This window comes from Lepisosteus platostomus, chromosome 22 (assembly GCF_059453375.1).
Source record: "Lepisosteus platostomus isolate fLepPlt1 chromosome 22, fLepPlt1.hap1, whole genome shotgun sequence".
Classification (NCBI taxonomy): domain Eukaryota; kingdom Metazoa; phylum Chordata; class Actinopteri; order Semionotiformes; family Lepisosteidae; genus Lepisosteus; species Lepisosteus platostomus.
This window is the reverse complement of record NC_142632.1, coordinates 17,771,864-17,785,304: the sequence shown is the minus strand read 5'-3', so window position 1 is coordinate 17,785,304 and position 13,441 is coordinate 17,771,864. Positions and strand designations below refer to the sequence as shown.

General features: G+C 47.9%; 1 protein-coding gene across 3 annotated transcripts in view; it reads left to right on the top strand.

Annotated features, from left to right (window-relative positions):
* The window catches only part of ppm1e (protein phosphatase, Mg2+/Mn2+ dependent, 1E), a 46,506-nt gene that overhangs the window by 7,728 nt on the left and 25,337 nt on the right, over positions 1-13,441 (top strand). The window contains exon 1 of one of the 3 annotated variants that reach the window (XM_088615818.1): positions 10,427-10,553. The exons of the other annotated variants lie outside the window; for them this stretch is intronic. The gene's annotated coding sequence lies outside the window, so the exon portion shown is untranslated. Of the gene's footprint in view, positions 1-10,426; positions 10,554-13,441 lie in introns of those variants that run through there. 3 annotated transcript variants of the gene reach the window in all.

Here is a 13,441-nt window from a genome sequence, read left to right as displayed (position 1 = left end):
CTGACGGCTGACCAGCAGGGGAGCCCACTGGCCCGTCTCGCTGGGCTGGTTGGGGAGGTAACTGATCTGACGATGAGTGGCTGGTGTATCGGCTTTAGCAACGTCGTGTTTCACTTCATCAGGGGATGTCTGCTGAGATGACTTTGTTCAGTCAAGAAATTAAATCCTAAGGCAGACAGGAAGCCTTCCATTGTCTCTCTGGGACAGAACCCCTAAACCTCTCCTGACCGGCGCAGAGACAGAGAAGCGCTGTTGCCAGAAGCTCAGGGTTGGAACCTCTCTCCTGTGTGTCGAGTTCATATTCTCCCTGAATCTTCCTTTGTGATACTGAAGGTTCTTTTAACATTGTATCCTGACATCTCAGTCCTGGCTGAGAGAGGAGAGAACAGGAGAGGGGTAGCTTTACACCGGGAGCTGCTTATAAAGCATTGTGTGCCTGTCTTTCTTCTAAACACACATCAAAGGATTTGAAAGACACACAATCACAAAGCAGTTAATGAGGAGATGCAGTGTAAGCACGTCATCAGTGACACCCTGGTTACAAGTGTACCAGGTTCGAGCACTGCTGCACTAGCAGGCCTGGGAGATCCGCCGCAGGGAGAAAGTGCCCTAGCCTGCCCCAGGCCCCTGCCCCCCTCCAGCTGGGCTACCCCTGTCAGGGAAATGACTTCTCAGAGCAATCCCTTAATCCCCTGCAGCTCGGGGATTATCTCCTGGGGCCGTCTCTGCCAGCGCTCGGCTCTCGGCCCCGGGCTAGGATCCCAACCCCCTCTGCTCCAGCACGCTGGCACAGACGCTGCTGATGCCACCTGGCTCTGGGTTCAATACAGTGACACGACTTGGATATTCAACGATTCCATTGGAGGACTTTCCCGATGCCCCTGAAGTGATTGTTCCTGACTCGTGGCTCATTGGCAGCAGGCCTGATGAAGGCAGGCTCATTGTACAGCTGGGCTCCCAGAGGCGTGTTTCTGTGGGCGTCTGGGAGAAGCAGACCAACCCCACACATCTAGAGAGCAGTTCAAGGCTGAAATCAGAATGTCTTTACTCAGGCTTGGGACTGTTTTGGAACAAACTGACCCGTCCCACATTCTCTGGGAGAATTCCAAAAGTGCCTGGATGAGATTCTAGGATTGATTATTGCCAGGAACCAGGTGGACAGGCAGAGCAAAACAGCCTTCTCTCATTTTTCACCGTGCAGGGCCTGAGCTGGACACAAACACCCCTCAGCAGTCAAGCTAGCAGAGAGAGAAGTCAAAGCCCTCTCTGTTACAGTCCATCACGGCAGTTATTGTTGCTTCTTTTTGTTTATTGAAAGTAGATATTTTGTAAACTTTGTAAACTCTAAAAATAAATCAGTTATAGAGGCCACGGTCTGGGACACATTTCATCCTTTCTGGAAGAGCAAGAGTGGTCGGGTCCCCCGAAATCACGGGCACATGTGTGAATTCATACATCGCCAGAATGCTTATATTTAGGAAAATGACCAGGTCAGATGAAATCATTTGGGGCTCCTGGCACGAAAGTAAAGGTATTTAATCTGATAGTCAGAGGTTTATATGAGCCCTGTCAGGCGCAGTGAGAGAGCAGGCTCTTCGCTCAGGTGACGTCACAGTGGCTGCCCGACGCCCAGGTGTGTGTCGGCACTCCGCAGTGCCAGCTGTCCTGCCCTCAGGCTGCCGTGCCCACTCACACGGCGCTTCGGAAGGGGCAGAGTAACCTGTGGGCAGTCCGTCCGCTCTCCTGGGGTCAACGGATCCACTGAGTCCGTGTCCCTCCGACTCCGAGCGGCAGGGAGCTCCCGGGCCAGCCAGAAAGGTCCCGACAGGATCCGATCTCCTTGCATGCGGATTCAGCCAAGCAGTCTGGGTCGGGAAAAAAAAAACACATCTAAAACAAAACTTGGGCAAGTAAATTTCAGATAAACACTTTCACTTAAAATGGCTCTCTGGGCGTTCACATACATTGTGAGAACATCATGGAATGCATTTTAAGATGATTTACCATGCGCTCAGTGTGAAGCAGTGGGTGAGCCTTTGGGCTTGTAGCTCCCAGGTTGAGGGTTCGAGTCCCGGTTCCTCCAGCCCTCCAGTGGTGTCAGGGGGATACAGTGGGGACAAGCCGTGCTGGGGGTCATCGCTGAGGTCTCGGCTACGGGACTGATCTCAGCGACCTACATCTGTGTTTTATTTTTATTGCTTCTCCACATTGTTTAGTAGATCTAAATGATCAGTAAACATAAACCTCTGATTCTTTTTCATAAATGGGTTCTTGAAGTCTCTTTTTAGTTTTATAGTTTGTGTTTTTGCTACCTGAAAGCAGCACTCTTGTCTACATTAAATTATACCTGCCAGGTGTTTGGGTCTTGAATTTTAGCTGAATCTTTCTGAACTTGCTTTGCAGTTTCCACAGTGTTTGCTAATCCTGCTTTTGTGGTTTCATCTGCAAACTTGACCAGTTTACTAAAGATTCCAGAATCTAGATCAGGAGGAGCAGTGGTCCTAACATATACCCCTGCGGTACCCCACTAATTCCATCACCCCTATTAGGTTTTTATGACTCTGTGCAGTGCCCTCTGGGAAACACTCAGTGCAATGCAGAATAGTGGGGTTAGTGGTTCTGTTGGACTGGCCCACAGACTTTCCTGCAAGCTAGATTTCCTCACATCTTTGTTTATTCGCCTCTGCAGCATGGCTTGGCCATTGACTTCACTAGTTGTCTTTTATCAGAAAAGGTGTTTACTAGTGTCAGTGCAAAAACTCTTTGCCTTGCGCGCCCAAACAAGGGTCATTTGTCATAGGCAGCGTGAAGAGCTTCCCTGTCCTTTGCGTGGTCTGAACGTTTGCACAGCACCAAGCCGGATGTGGAAGAGTTGTCCTTAAGGTGCTTGGCATTTTGTCACAGTAGTGTGGTCTCTATGCCCAGGCTGTCTTTTTAACGCGATAAGGCCCTGTAAGAACTTCAGTTCCCAGCAGAATGAAAATGGCATCATGTCAGCCTTTCAGACAGCCTGTTCAGGCTGCTCTCACTCCTCTCACTCCTCGCAGCTGCTCTCCTGAGCTCCTCTCCTCGGTCGGCTGTGGCTCAGCTGCGGTGGGAGCCTGTTTGTTTATCGTCGGCTCTTAGGCAAATGTGCAGTCGCATTTTTTTAAAGATGCAAAGCAGCCTCCGTGACTGACAGGTCCCAGTGCATCTTCCTGCCCAGCTTGTGCACTGGAAGCCAGTAAGGCTGGCTGTGCCCGCAAGGGAAGGCCAGCTGGACTGTGGATATTCAGCAGAAAAAGGCTGCCGGCTCCGCGGTGCTGCTGTGTGCTTTATAGTCTGGTGCAATAGTCTTGTCTCGGAGGTAACACTTAGTGTTCCCTTCAACTCCTCTGCATACAGGTGTCCAGGAGACTGCGAGTGTCATTGTTAATATTGTCTTCATACTGACCTGATGGACTTTTCCATTTTCTTGTTTTTGAAATGGGGAATTACCACTTGTCTTTCTTTATATATTCAACAAAGCCTGGAAATGCCATGTGTTTAAGACTTGGCTTTATAGGTAACCCTTCTTCTAACACTAACACTAACCCAGTCCCTAGCTGCAGCCCATAACTCTAACCCTAAAATGAGCCCTAGCCCAGCCTCAGCCCCAACCAATCTGGGCTGCAGTGTGTTTCATTGGCTCTCCAGTTCCTCAAGAGACGTTTGATTTCTTCAATATTGCATTTTTGGGAAATAAAAATGAGACATAACTTTAAACCTCATGTTATTATTTGTTATTCCTATTTTTTAAGGAGATTTTTTTAACAGTAACCAGTGCAGCAAAGTCTTTTTAACTTGTGAGATTTCTTGTGAGATTTCAGTGCAAGACAGTGTGGGATAGAGCCTTGAAGAGTCTCAGAGGCCCCAGGGTCTCTCTCCTCAGATATCGGCGCTCAGTTATTCATTACCAGTCCTATGGGATTCCCTGCAAGAATAGTAAAGCTCCCAGCAAAACAGAGAAAACTAGACATACTGCAGTAAGAACACAGATAATCCACTCCTTTCCTGTCCTCCCCCGTCTGGCTTAGATGAACATTAAATGGATTTGTTGCAGGTGGAGGGGTTTTCTGTAATAATTTTCCAGGCACCTTATTGAATCCCAAGGCCAGCTCAAGCTGAGTTTCCCATTATACCCAAAAGCAGCAAAACATCAATTAAAGAACATTAAAAGCACTTTGACGTTTCAGTCAAGAGTCTGACCATGTAGGTTAGGACTCAGAGATGCGGGAAGGCGATTTCAGAGTTTTCTTTGGGAAGCAGCTCCGTATGGGAACCCGTGCAGGTTCTGCAGACACTAGCTCCGGGGTTTATTTCCTGCGCTGATGAACAGGACACCCCCATGAGTGGTGCGCCTGGCCTTACATTGCCGAAGTGTTGGAGTGTTTCTGGCAGGAGAGGAGGGAAAGGAAATGGTCTTCGGATGTTCAGGTGTTCCTGTGTCCGAGGCACGGACCCAGGACAGGGCCTGTTGTTCCAGGAAGCAGGAGTCTGGTCGTGAGGGAGGGATGAGGAGGAGGGAGACGCAGGGCACAGTGTGTCTGCTGAGCAAGCGCAGGACTCCAGGGGAACCACCTCAGTCCGTGCCGCAGTCTGACTTGGCCCTATTAGAACCTTCTACCTTCTTGGGTCATTGCGGCAGAATATCCCTTCACCAAACATTTAGGAGTGGACAGAAGTTCAGTGTTATTGTGAGATTCTAACAACCAAGTAGAAACCTTACTCTCGCTGTGGTTGACAAAGGCTTAAGGAATGTCTGAGATGTGAAAGAGATTTGTTAGGTTCATTAAAACCCAGTATAAAACAACCAATGTGATTTACCAGTCGTGGTAAATAAATCCCAAATCACTGGATAACAGGCAATCCCACCCAATCCTCTTGTGTATGGCTGTATGGCAGTATTAGGATTAGTTTAGAAATCGCACTGTAAAAATCCCTTTCAGGCTCCCCTCCACGACTTTCATGATGTCTGCTTTCTGATCTCCTGGGTGATTAGTGCTTTGAATCGGCTGCTTATAGGAACCTGAGCCAAAGAGTCAGTCACAAATCCTCCGACCCGAGTCCTGGTGCCTGTCAGTACCTCCCCTTGCACGGCTCGTCCTCTCAGAGGTGTGTGGGTTACTGCCCAGCGCTATCAGGACTGAACAGGAAAGGAAGGCGTGCTTGGTATGAGAGCCCACCTTTGTTAAAGTGAGTAGCCACCCCAGGTGCAGATCTTTTCCAGTTGTCCTCAACATCAGTCTTCTGCACAAGGAGCTGCACCCACAAGGCTGAGATCATGGACTTGGTGTTTGAGTCTGCTCCATTTTGTGGCTTTGCTATGTGTGTGTTGCATATCATGTCTTAGTATCTTGAAATTGGTCTGGCTTTGGCTGTGCCGGTGAGAGAAGATGTGCTGGGAGAGGCCAGCCTCAGTGGGCCGTGTAGCGCCCTGCAGAGCCGGCGCTGGGCGATAATGAGATGTGTGCTCATGGGCTGCTCTGAGCACGGAAAGGGTTCGGTCTGGGCTGCTGCTGCTAATTCAGAGTTCTGATGCCTCGCTGGTGAATACGGACAGACGACTTCCTTAGGCTCATCACCGCAAGTGACAAGACGTGCTCGGCGCTGTGTCACCTTAATCTCCCCGAGGTTTAAGTGCAAGAACCAGGGCTTTTAAAACTGATACCAGCATAATTCCTAATGTAGTGCTACAGCTTTTTCAAGAACTTAGCTGCAGCTTTTTTTGTTTCCTAGTGAAAACCTTAATGAGGAAGAATTCCGATAGTCAAGGCTGGAATTCAGCTTGTTTCCGGATTATTCCGCTGCTGCCCCTGCAGGATCAAGACCTGGGGCCCTCTTATAGAGCCGTCTCAAGAAGGGGCCAAAGTGTCACACGAAAGGTGTGCCCAAAATTCCATATTCACCTGGATGTGTTATGATAGGAAGGAAGTTTCATGTTGCTCTTCAAATGGAATGACTTTACCTTTTCAATCAGGCACACCTTTGCCAGATTGAAGACTTAGCTCACTTACCTGGCAGAGGAATCACAGTAATGAAATCAATTGTTCATGAATAATGTAGTATTAGCATTTCATTGCGGTTAGTAATGTAGTTAAGAGGCTTTTAAGCTTTTGTTAATGATAAATAGTATATAAAACCTAATTCACAATGACTCTCCTAAACACTTATCGGTGATTCACTACGTCAGATCGATGGCAGGAATATCGAAAAGCTTACCGGTGTGTCAGTAAACACCAAGGTCCGTTTTTAAAAAGCCAGCCTGGGGCGTACCGTTCAAATGCAGCCCCTCAGCGTGTCCCTCATGCTGAGAGAAGACATTGTAAACAGTTTGAGAGGGGCCTTTTTTCCAGCAAAAAGAAAAGATGTTTTGTGATGTTAATTTATGGAAATAATGATTAGAGACAGGCTACAGATGTGGGGTTCATTGCTTTACTTTTGGAGACTCCTTTGGGTATCCATCTGGGGCAGCATGTTGGCACCGCCTTGTCACCACTTGGGCTCCTGGGTTAAGTTCCCTGGGTGCTGTCTGTGTGGAGTTTGCATGTTCTCCCTGTGTTTGCATGGGTTTCCTCCCACAGTCGAAAGACATGTTGGCAGGTTAATGTTAGTTGGCTACTGTGAAAATTGAACCTGGTGTGTGAGTCTGTTTCTGTGTGCCCTGCGGTGGACTGCAGACCCTTTCAGGGTGTGTGTGCCCTGCGGTGGACTGCAGACCCTTTCAGGGTGTGTGTGCCCTGCAGTGGACTGCAGACCCTTTCAGGGTGTGTCCTGCCTTCCAGCCCTCGTCCGCCAGGATAGACTCTGGCTCCCTCGGGGCCCTGTACTGGAAGAAGCAGTTAGCTGAATGGATTGTATCCGTCTGACCTTCAGTCATGAAGACCCGTGAATCGTGAAGGGACAGCAGTTTTCTGAAAGCTCTGCCAGGTCAGGAGCAAGAGGGCATGGCCATGAAGGCAGGCGTGCTGGACACTTGGAAGGCATGAGGATCAGAGACGAGCCAGCTGGTGAATTACTGTACATAATACTGGCTATAATACTGGAGTAGAGTTGCGCATGAATGGCTCAGGCAGTTGTGCTTTGGACAGATGTTGGCATCGAAAAGCTAGTCACCCCTGTCGCCAAGCTCTCCGGACAGGAGCGGGTTAAGGCTGCTCGTTCTTGTGAGGGGGAGCTGTGCTGTGTGTCACTCAGCCCACACAAGTCAGTGGGGCTCCAGGCACGATTCTCCCTGTAATCGCTCTGCGCTGGAGCGGTTGTTGCCAGTGCTGTGTCATTAGGAAATGAAAGGAATCGTGAGAGGATGATGATGGGAGTTCGTCGGGGAGAGGGGTGGCAGCAGGATCACTCTCCTCAGTCATGTCTGTCAACCCCCCCTCCTCCTCACTGAGAGTCAGATGGGCTCCAGCCCAGCAGAACCAGAGCTCACTGGTCCAAGTGCTCTGCATTGCTGAGAGACCGGTGTAGTTTTGGGTGCAGATAAACCCCCCAGCCCTGCCAACACCCTAGACCAGGTCTCCTGTGTGGTCTTCACACGTAGACAGATGGCTTCCATCGCACAGCACGGCTGAGTCGGGACAGCTTCGAGCGCAACCCAGAACCCGAACGACTGTCTCGCCATCAGTGAGTCCTGTGAAGTGTAAGCGGGGGGGGGAGGAAGTTCTGAAGCCCTTCCTGGCATGGCTCTGTGTTTCTGGAAGCCTGTATTGTCACCTTGCTTTTCTAGACAATGTGAGGAAGAATAGTGCAAAAACCGGTACAGGAAAACAAAGGAAAACGGAATTCAATTGGGGAAATTAAAGTAGTTCCACTCAGCAGAGAAACCTGATTTAGATCGTGTCCAGTTTATACAGAGGGTTGTCACCTTCCGGGGGATGAAGGGAACTGCTCTTCTTCAGTTTTGAACTAGAAGATCGCAGACGTTGTAAATATCCGGAATGGCCAAAGCAAAGGATGACATCAGGCTCCGGGAGCAGAAAAGTATTAAACTGGACCAGCTGAGTCATAAGTGAACCAATTTAGCTCTTCTCCGCAGGTCATGCGCTGTTGGTTTTGGAACAAATTGAAAATGTCTCATATTCTGGGGATGGTCGTTTTAACACTGGAGGAATCTGCTCAGCACCGCCAGCAGCCATCAGGCTTGTGAGCTTTACTTTGCCTCTAGCTGGAAAGCGCAGCCAATTCATTCCAGCACTGTGCTTCGCAGGCCTTATTCCTGCCAGCAGGGAGACCGAGCGGCCGAAGTCAGCAGAGCGCCCCCCCCCCAGGGCTGGCCAGGGGACCTCTGTGGGTCTCTGTGGTGCAGCGTGTGTGTGTGCAGAACAGTGTGCAGAAAAACACAGCTGCACCACGGCAGCAGCCGCCCCCTGAGAGCACGAAATAATACATCAGAACACGAGGACGGTTACAGAGAGGAGAAGGTCATCCAGCCCGTTTGAGAGCAGGGTCTCCGCCTGCCGATTCTCAGAAGAAACCAGGGTATCACATTAACTTGTTACAGACATCCACAGCCCTTCGTGTAAAGAAGTGTTCCTGGTTTTAAATACACTACCACACAGTTTCCACTTGCGTCCTCTGGGTTGGGTTTTGCTGTTCGTTTCGAAATACAAATATGCTTTTTGCAAACATCACTGAAATAATGTCTCGGCCTTGTTTTGGTAAAGACCCTGCTCATGGGGACTGTTTCCTGTGAGCAGCAGTGAGCTCAGCCTGTCGCTGTGCTGTCTCGAGGGCTCCTCTTGCTCTGTTTCACCCTGAGTGAGTCACCGGGCTCCACGAGCGCCTGTCGTAACAGTAGCTCTTATTCCTCATGCCTGCTTCATCTCCTATTCTTTGTCAGACACTTCAGATAAAACAGACTAATTACGACTAATTACAAGGCTTACAGTGCAGCAAGCCTCTAAGCCAGCACCTGCAGAAGAAAGCAGTCAGTTCATGAGTCCGTCTTTTTTCGAGAATGGCTTTTGCAATGTCAGGAAATTGCACCTGGGGATCGCTGTGATCAACATGACATGCAGCATGACTGGCCCAGCGATTGCGCTCCTCGAGAGGAAGGGTGAGGTGGCCGAACCCGAAGACGGGCTGAGTGGAAGACATGAAGCAGGCCTGGCAGTTCACGACAACCCCTGTGCATGATGACGAAGGGGGGCGCTGGGCGGAGGGGCAGGGGGACCTGGAGCTGTGTGCTTGTGCTGCTGGGCTCAGGGTTTCTAACAGGCAGGAGCAGCAGCAGCATGGCAGCTGTGGAGTTAACCCCTTCACACCTGGGCTGGGCAGTGAGATGTGGGGCACTGTTAGTCATCTCCTCTGACTTATTTACTATGATATTCTCTTCATTGAAAATCATGGAACACAGGTCAGGTTATCAGCTTCAGAAATGTGGCTGGCAAGCTTGTTCCTGACTCCGACAAAACTGTTGTGTAGAGAAAAGTGCCTCATTTCTAATTTGTCAAGGTGTTTTCCATCTGCAGCCTCTGGATAATTCAGTTCTTTTTCTTTAATTGGTAAAAGAGATGCAGGGCTCCGTATTGCCGTGGGAGGTGTCTGGGGTCTAGTGTGGCCCAGCTAGGATGGGGTGTTCGGACAGGAGTAGGAACACTGGGGTGAGAGAGAGCAGCCTGTCGGCGGAGTGGTGCAGTTTGATAATCCCGCAGATTACAGTTCGCAATCCCAGACGCGCAGAAATCAGAAGATGCTTTTTTTTCCATTTAAATAGATCTCTGTGAAGCCCCGAGCCCGAGGAGGAGGACTTCACTGCCAGCTGCTTGCTCCTCCCCTCACTGACACGCCCGCTGTAAAAGCAGTTTAAGATCATACTAATTGCATTGCCTCTGTTGCTCTAAAGCTGTAATCCTTCTTCTAGAGACACTCCAGTATGTAGTGACCTAGTTTGACCTGATAGGACTTGCTGTATTATTGTCATAACCACTGTTTCCAGTGTTTAGATGGTTGAAGAATATAAGATTAAAGGCTGTAAAGGAGAGGTCATTTATGACCGTTTTGCTCAGATGTTATTAGTTTATTACCTGTGTGAATTTAAATTTACCCCTGAATGTTTCTACCGTCTAGGGAGAAGGATTGTTCCAGACCCCACAGCTCTTTGTGTATTGAAGCGTTTCCTATTCTCCCTAAAAATGTATCCCTTTCCTTTCCTGTCCTTGTTTCACAGCCGAGTCAGAGGTAGGGCTCAGTACAGGGGGAACCCGTTTTATAAATCGACTCGAAATTCGTCGTTTCGCATTTCTGTCCTCAGTTCACTAAGACAGCTAAATCTATTACGCGGCGCACAGACCCGCGGTGACGTAGGGCGGCCGGCGCCCCCGTGTCCAGCTTGCGGGCTGTGAGTGGTGCGCGCCCACATCGCGAGTGCGCGCTTCATGCTCGTGTACTTGTCCAACCCTTTACCCGGGGCTGGGAGATCACGTGCTGGTGTGAAGTTAATTGCTATTAAGAGTCTCTGTGAAAACAGACGTGAGAAAACACTTCAGAAATTGTGAAGGGCCGCTGTCGGGCACATTAAATCCATTAGCAAGGTAAGAAAGAGGACATACTTGTCGCATCTCTTTCTGTTTATTGTTTGTTAAGAGCTCTGTTGTATGCGTATACACGTGTCTGAACTGTAGGTGTTGAGGACACATCTCAAGCTTATTACTTTATTTCTTATGGATATTCATTCCCCTTTCTAAGTCGTTTCACTATTGCCATGTTTTAGGACTTGTAAGGAAGAGACCCCCTGTATACATAGATAAAAAACTTTCAGGGAAGTGATTACTACGTTTTACATTTTATTCAAATTATATATATGTAAAGTAAGTGTAAACAATTTATCAAATTATATTTTACTTTCTAAATTTAAACTAAATTACTACTAAACTACAAAATTAAATTTGACACCCTGTCTCAAGAGAGCCTTCACAGTCCTACAAGAGTCGACACTGTTACAGGTACTAGAAACGCATCAGACGAACACCCACCCAGGGCCTCCTGCTACTGCACTGAACATATGAAGAGATGTCACGCTTGTTACACCAGCCCCAGTCCAGAGAGTCACCTGTTTTCAAAGATTAGCAGCTCCTGTATGTTACTGATTTTCAAGCAAGTCAATTGCTCAATTAAGAAAACCCTGGTCTTTGAGGGCTGAAAAAACTGATCTCTAAATTGTTTACTTTAGCAAATCTCCTGTTTAATCTCAATTGACTTCTTAAGAAACTGTTGGATTGAAGGTGATTTAAAGATGATCTACAAAACCTTCTGTATTGCAGGTCTCCAGGGTTGGAGATCCAAGTTTTTGGTCCTTAACAAATGTCTCCATCACAAAATAATTAATTAAAGACCAATAAGTCCTTCTTTTAGTCATGTTACTAAAGTAGGAGCATCATGAAACACTGTGCAAGTTGCAAAACAATTCAATAGACTTGGACCACATTCAGGTCTGGGCAAACTGGTGACAGTGTAGGCAAATGCAAAGTGTTACCTTCAGTTAGAAAAAATATAAATTATAAGTGTAAAATAATAAGAATGAGTAATAAAAGTCAAACAGAATGGTTAATATATAGAGTTAAAAGTGTAGATTGGTGAGCATGTTTGAATGAAAAGGTATTGCTACTCTGGAATCAGTCCAGAAAAGAGGAACCAACCACTGGTGTGAATGTACTGTATAATGCATTTAAACTGAGAACAATTTACAAAAAGGGTGGTAGGAGAATGGAACAAGCTGCATGGTAATGTTGTTGAATCTGGCAAACTGACTTCTTTAAAAGATCTTTGAATTACTATGCTTCTGAAACATCAGATGGGTCTTGAGACTGAATGGGATGGGTCTTGTTGGTAACCCTTTCTAATGTATTATAACCATTTATGTAATTAGGTGAAATCGGCTCACAATATTCTTGGTTCTGGCCTGCAGATGTTTAGTTCCTTTAGCGTGGGTGTATGTCCGTCCCCTGAGACCGGGAATCACTCCTGTCTCTCCTCCTTGACCTCTTGACCTCTCTCAGACCTTGTCTGTACTGTGTGACCCATACCCAACACAGCACTGTGAGTGAGGGTCTGCTAGGGTTTGGAAAGCTCCAGCTTCCTGGTAGTAATACATTCCACTCTTCTAGCTTCTTTTAGACAAGTGTACATGGAAATATACAGCAGAGAAATCTCCAGAATCACACTGCCGATTCGTGTGCGGGTTCCTGCGGCTGCTTGCGATATTTACATTGCCACTTTGCTCTTTCCCTTGTTTCCTTTCCAAGCGTCTGCCAGATTCGTGATTTTTCTAAGTCAGTAATTTCCTTGCTGCTCTTTCTGCATCATCTGCAAATGTACCTAGTGAGCTGTGCCAGAGCCCAAACTGTTGCTATGGGTGAGGAAGCGAAAAAACACATTGTGGACACTGAAATGTGCAATGGTTTGAGTCGGGGATGCGTGCTGGACTCCCGGAGGGAACTGGGTGCAGGGTTAGCAGCAGATCTCTTCAGAGAACCCTGCTCACAATCAGCAGCGGCCGTGACCCCTGACCTGCAGGTCACATCCAGAGCTCCGATTGGTGACCTGTACCCAGTAAAATCAAGCTCTACTCCCGCAAGTGTCTTCTAGTTTTTATGCTGCACCTTTTGCTCTGTCTCAACTAAACCGATCTCTTTCAAGGCTCAGAGGGTCTTTTAAAGTTGCTGGTTCAAAGGAGTCGAAATGCCTGCAGATGGTGGGGCCTGGGTAGAGGTGCTCAGGTCCGTTTCCAGTCACTGCACTCCTGCTGCATATTAATATAGAACACGATGCTCTCAGATCATAATATGCTTTGAGAAATTGCATATTTTTCTTTATTCAAAACCCTGCTTTACTCAGAGGAGGTTTTAAAGATGTGTGTTCATCTGGAGACCCTGAATCACCACAAGCAGTTCCTTGTAGACAGCTTCTCGTCAGTGGTGATGGTAGGGCTGGACAGGAACAGTTCAGTGAGTTGCTTACTGATGCATGCTAACTGGCCTTTTCTGCGCCGTACAAATTAGCAGCTTGTTTTTGCTTTCAACAAGTATAAAAATAGCACACATGTACTTTACCCTGTCTTTCAAATTGTACCCTTATTTTTCAAAATGCATTTTCCTCTGCAGCAGGTGCAGTTTTCCAAAGTGACTTACAGAGACTAATGAACTATGGCATCAACAACTGCTGTTGTAGCAGCACTTAGTCACTTACAATAAGACTTTAAATTTCCATCTTTACCAAAGGACGGAGCTCAAGGAGGTTTGATAAGCTGCTAACAATGACACATGGCATAGTGGCACAGCTAGGGAATGAACTGGGAATCACCCGAGATTAACGCCCTTTACCCCCAGCCTTGGAGCAGCTCAGCCTGGTCAGGGGGGAGCAGTCTGATCTGTGTGAGTTTGACACTGCCGCCAGTGATTGAAGCACAGCAGAAACAACACGG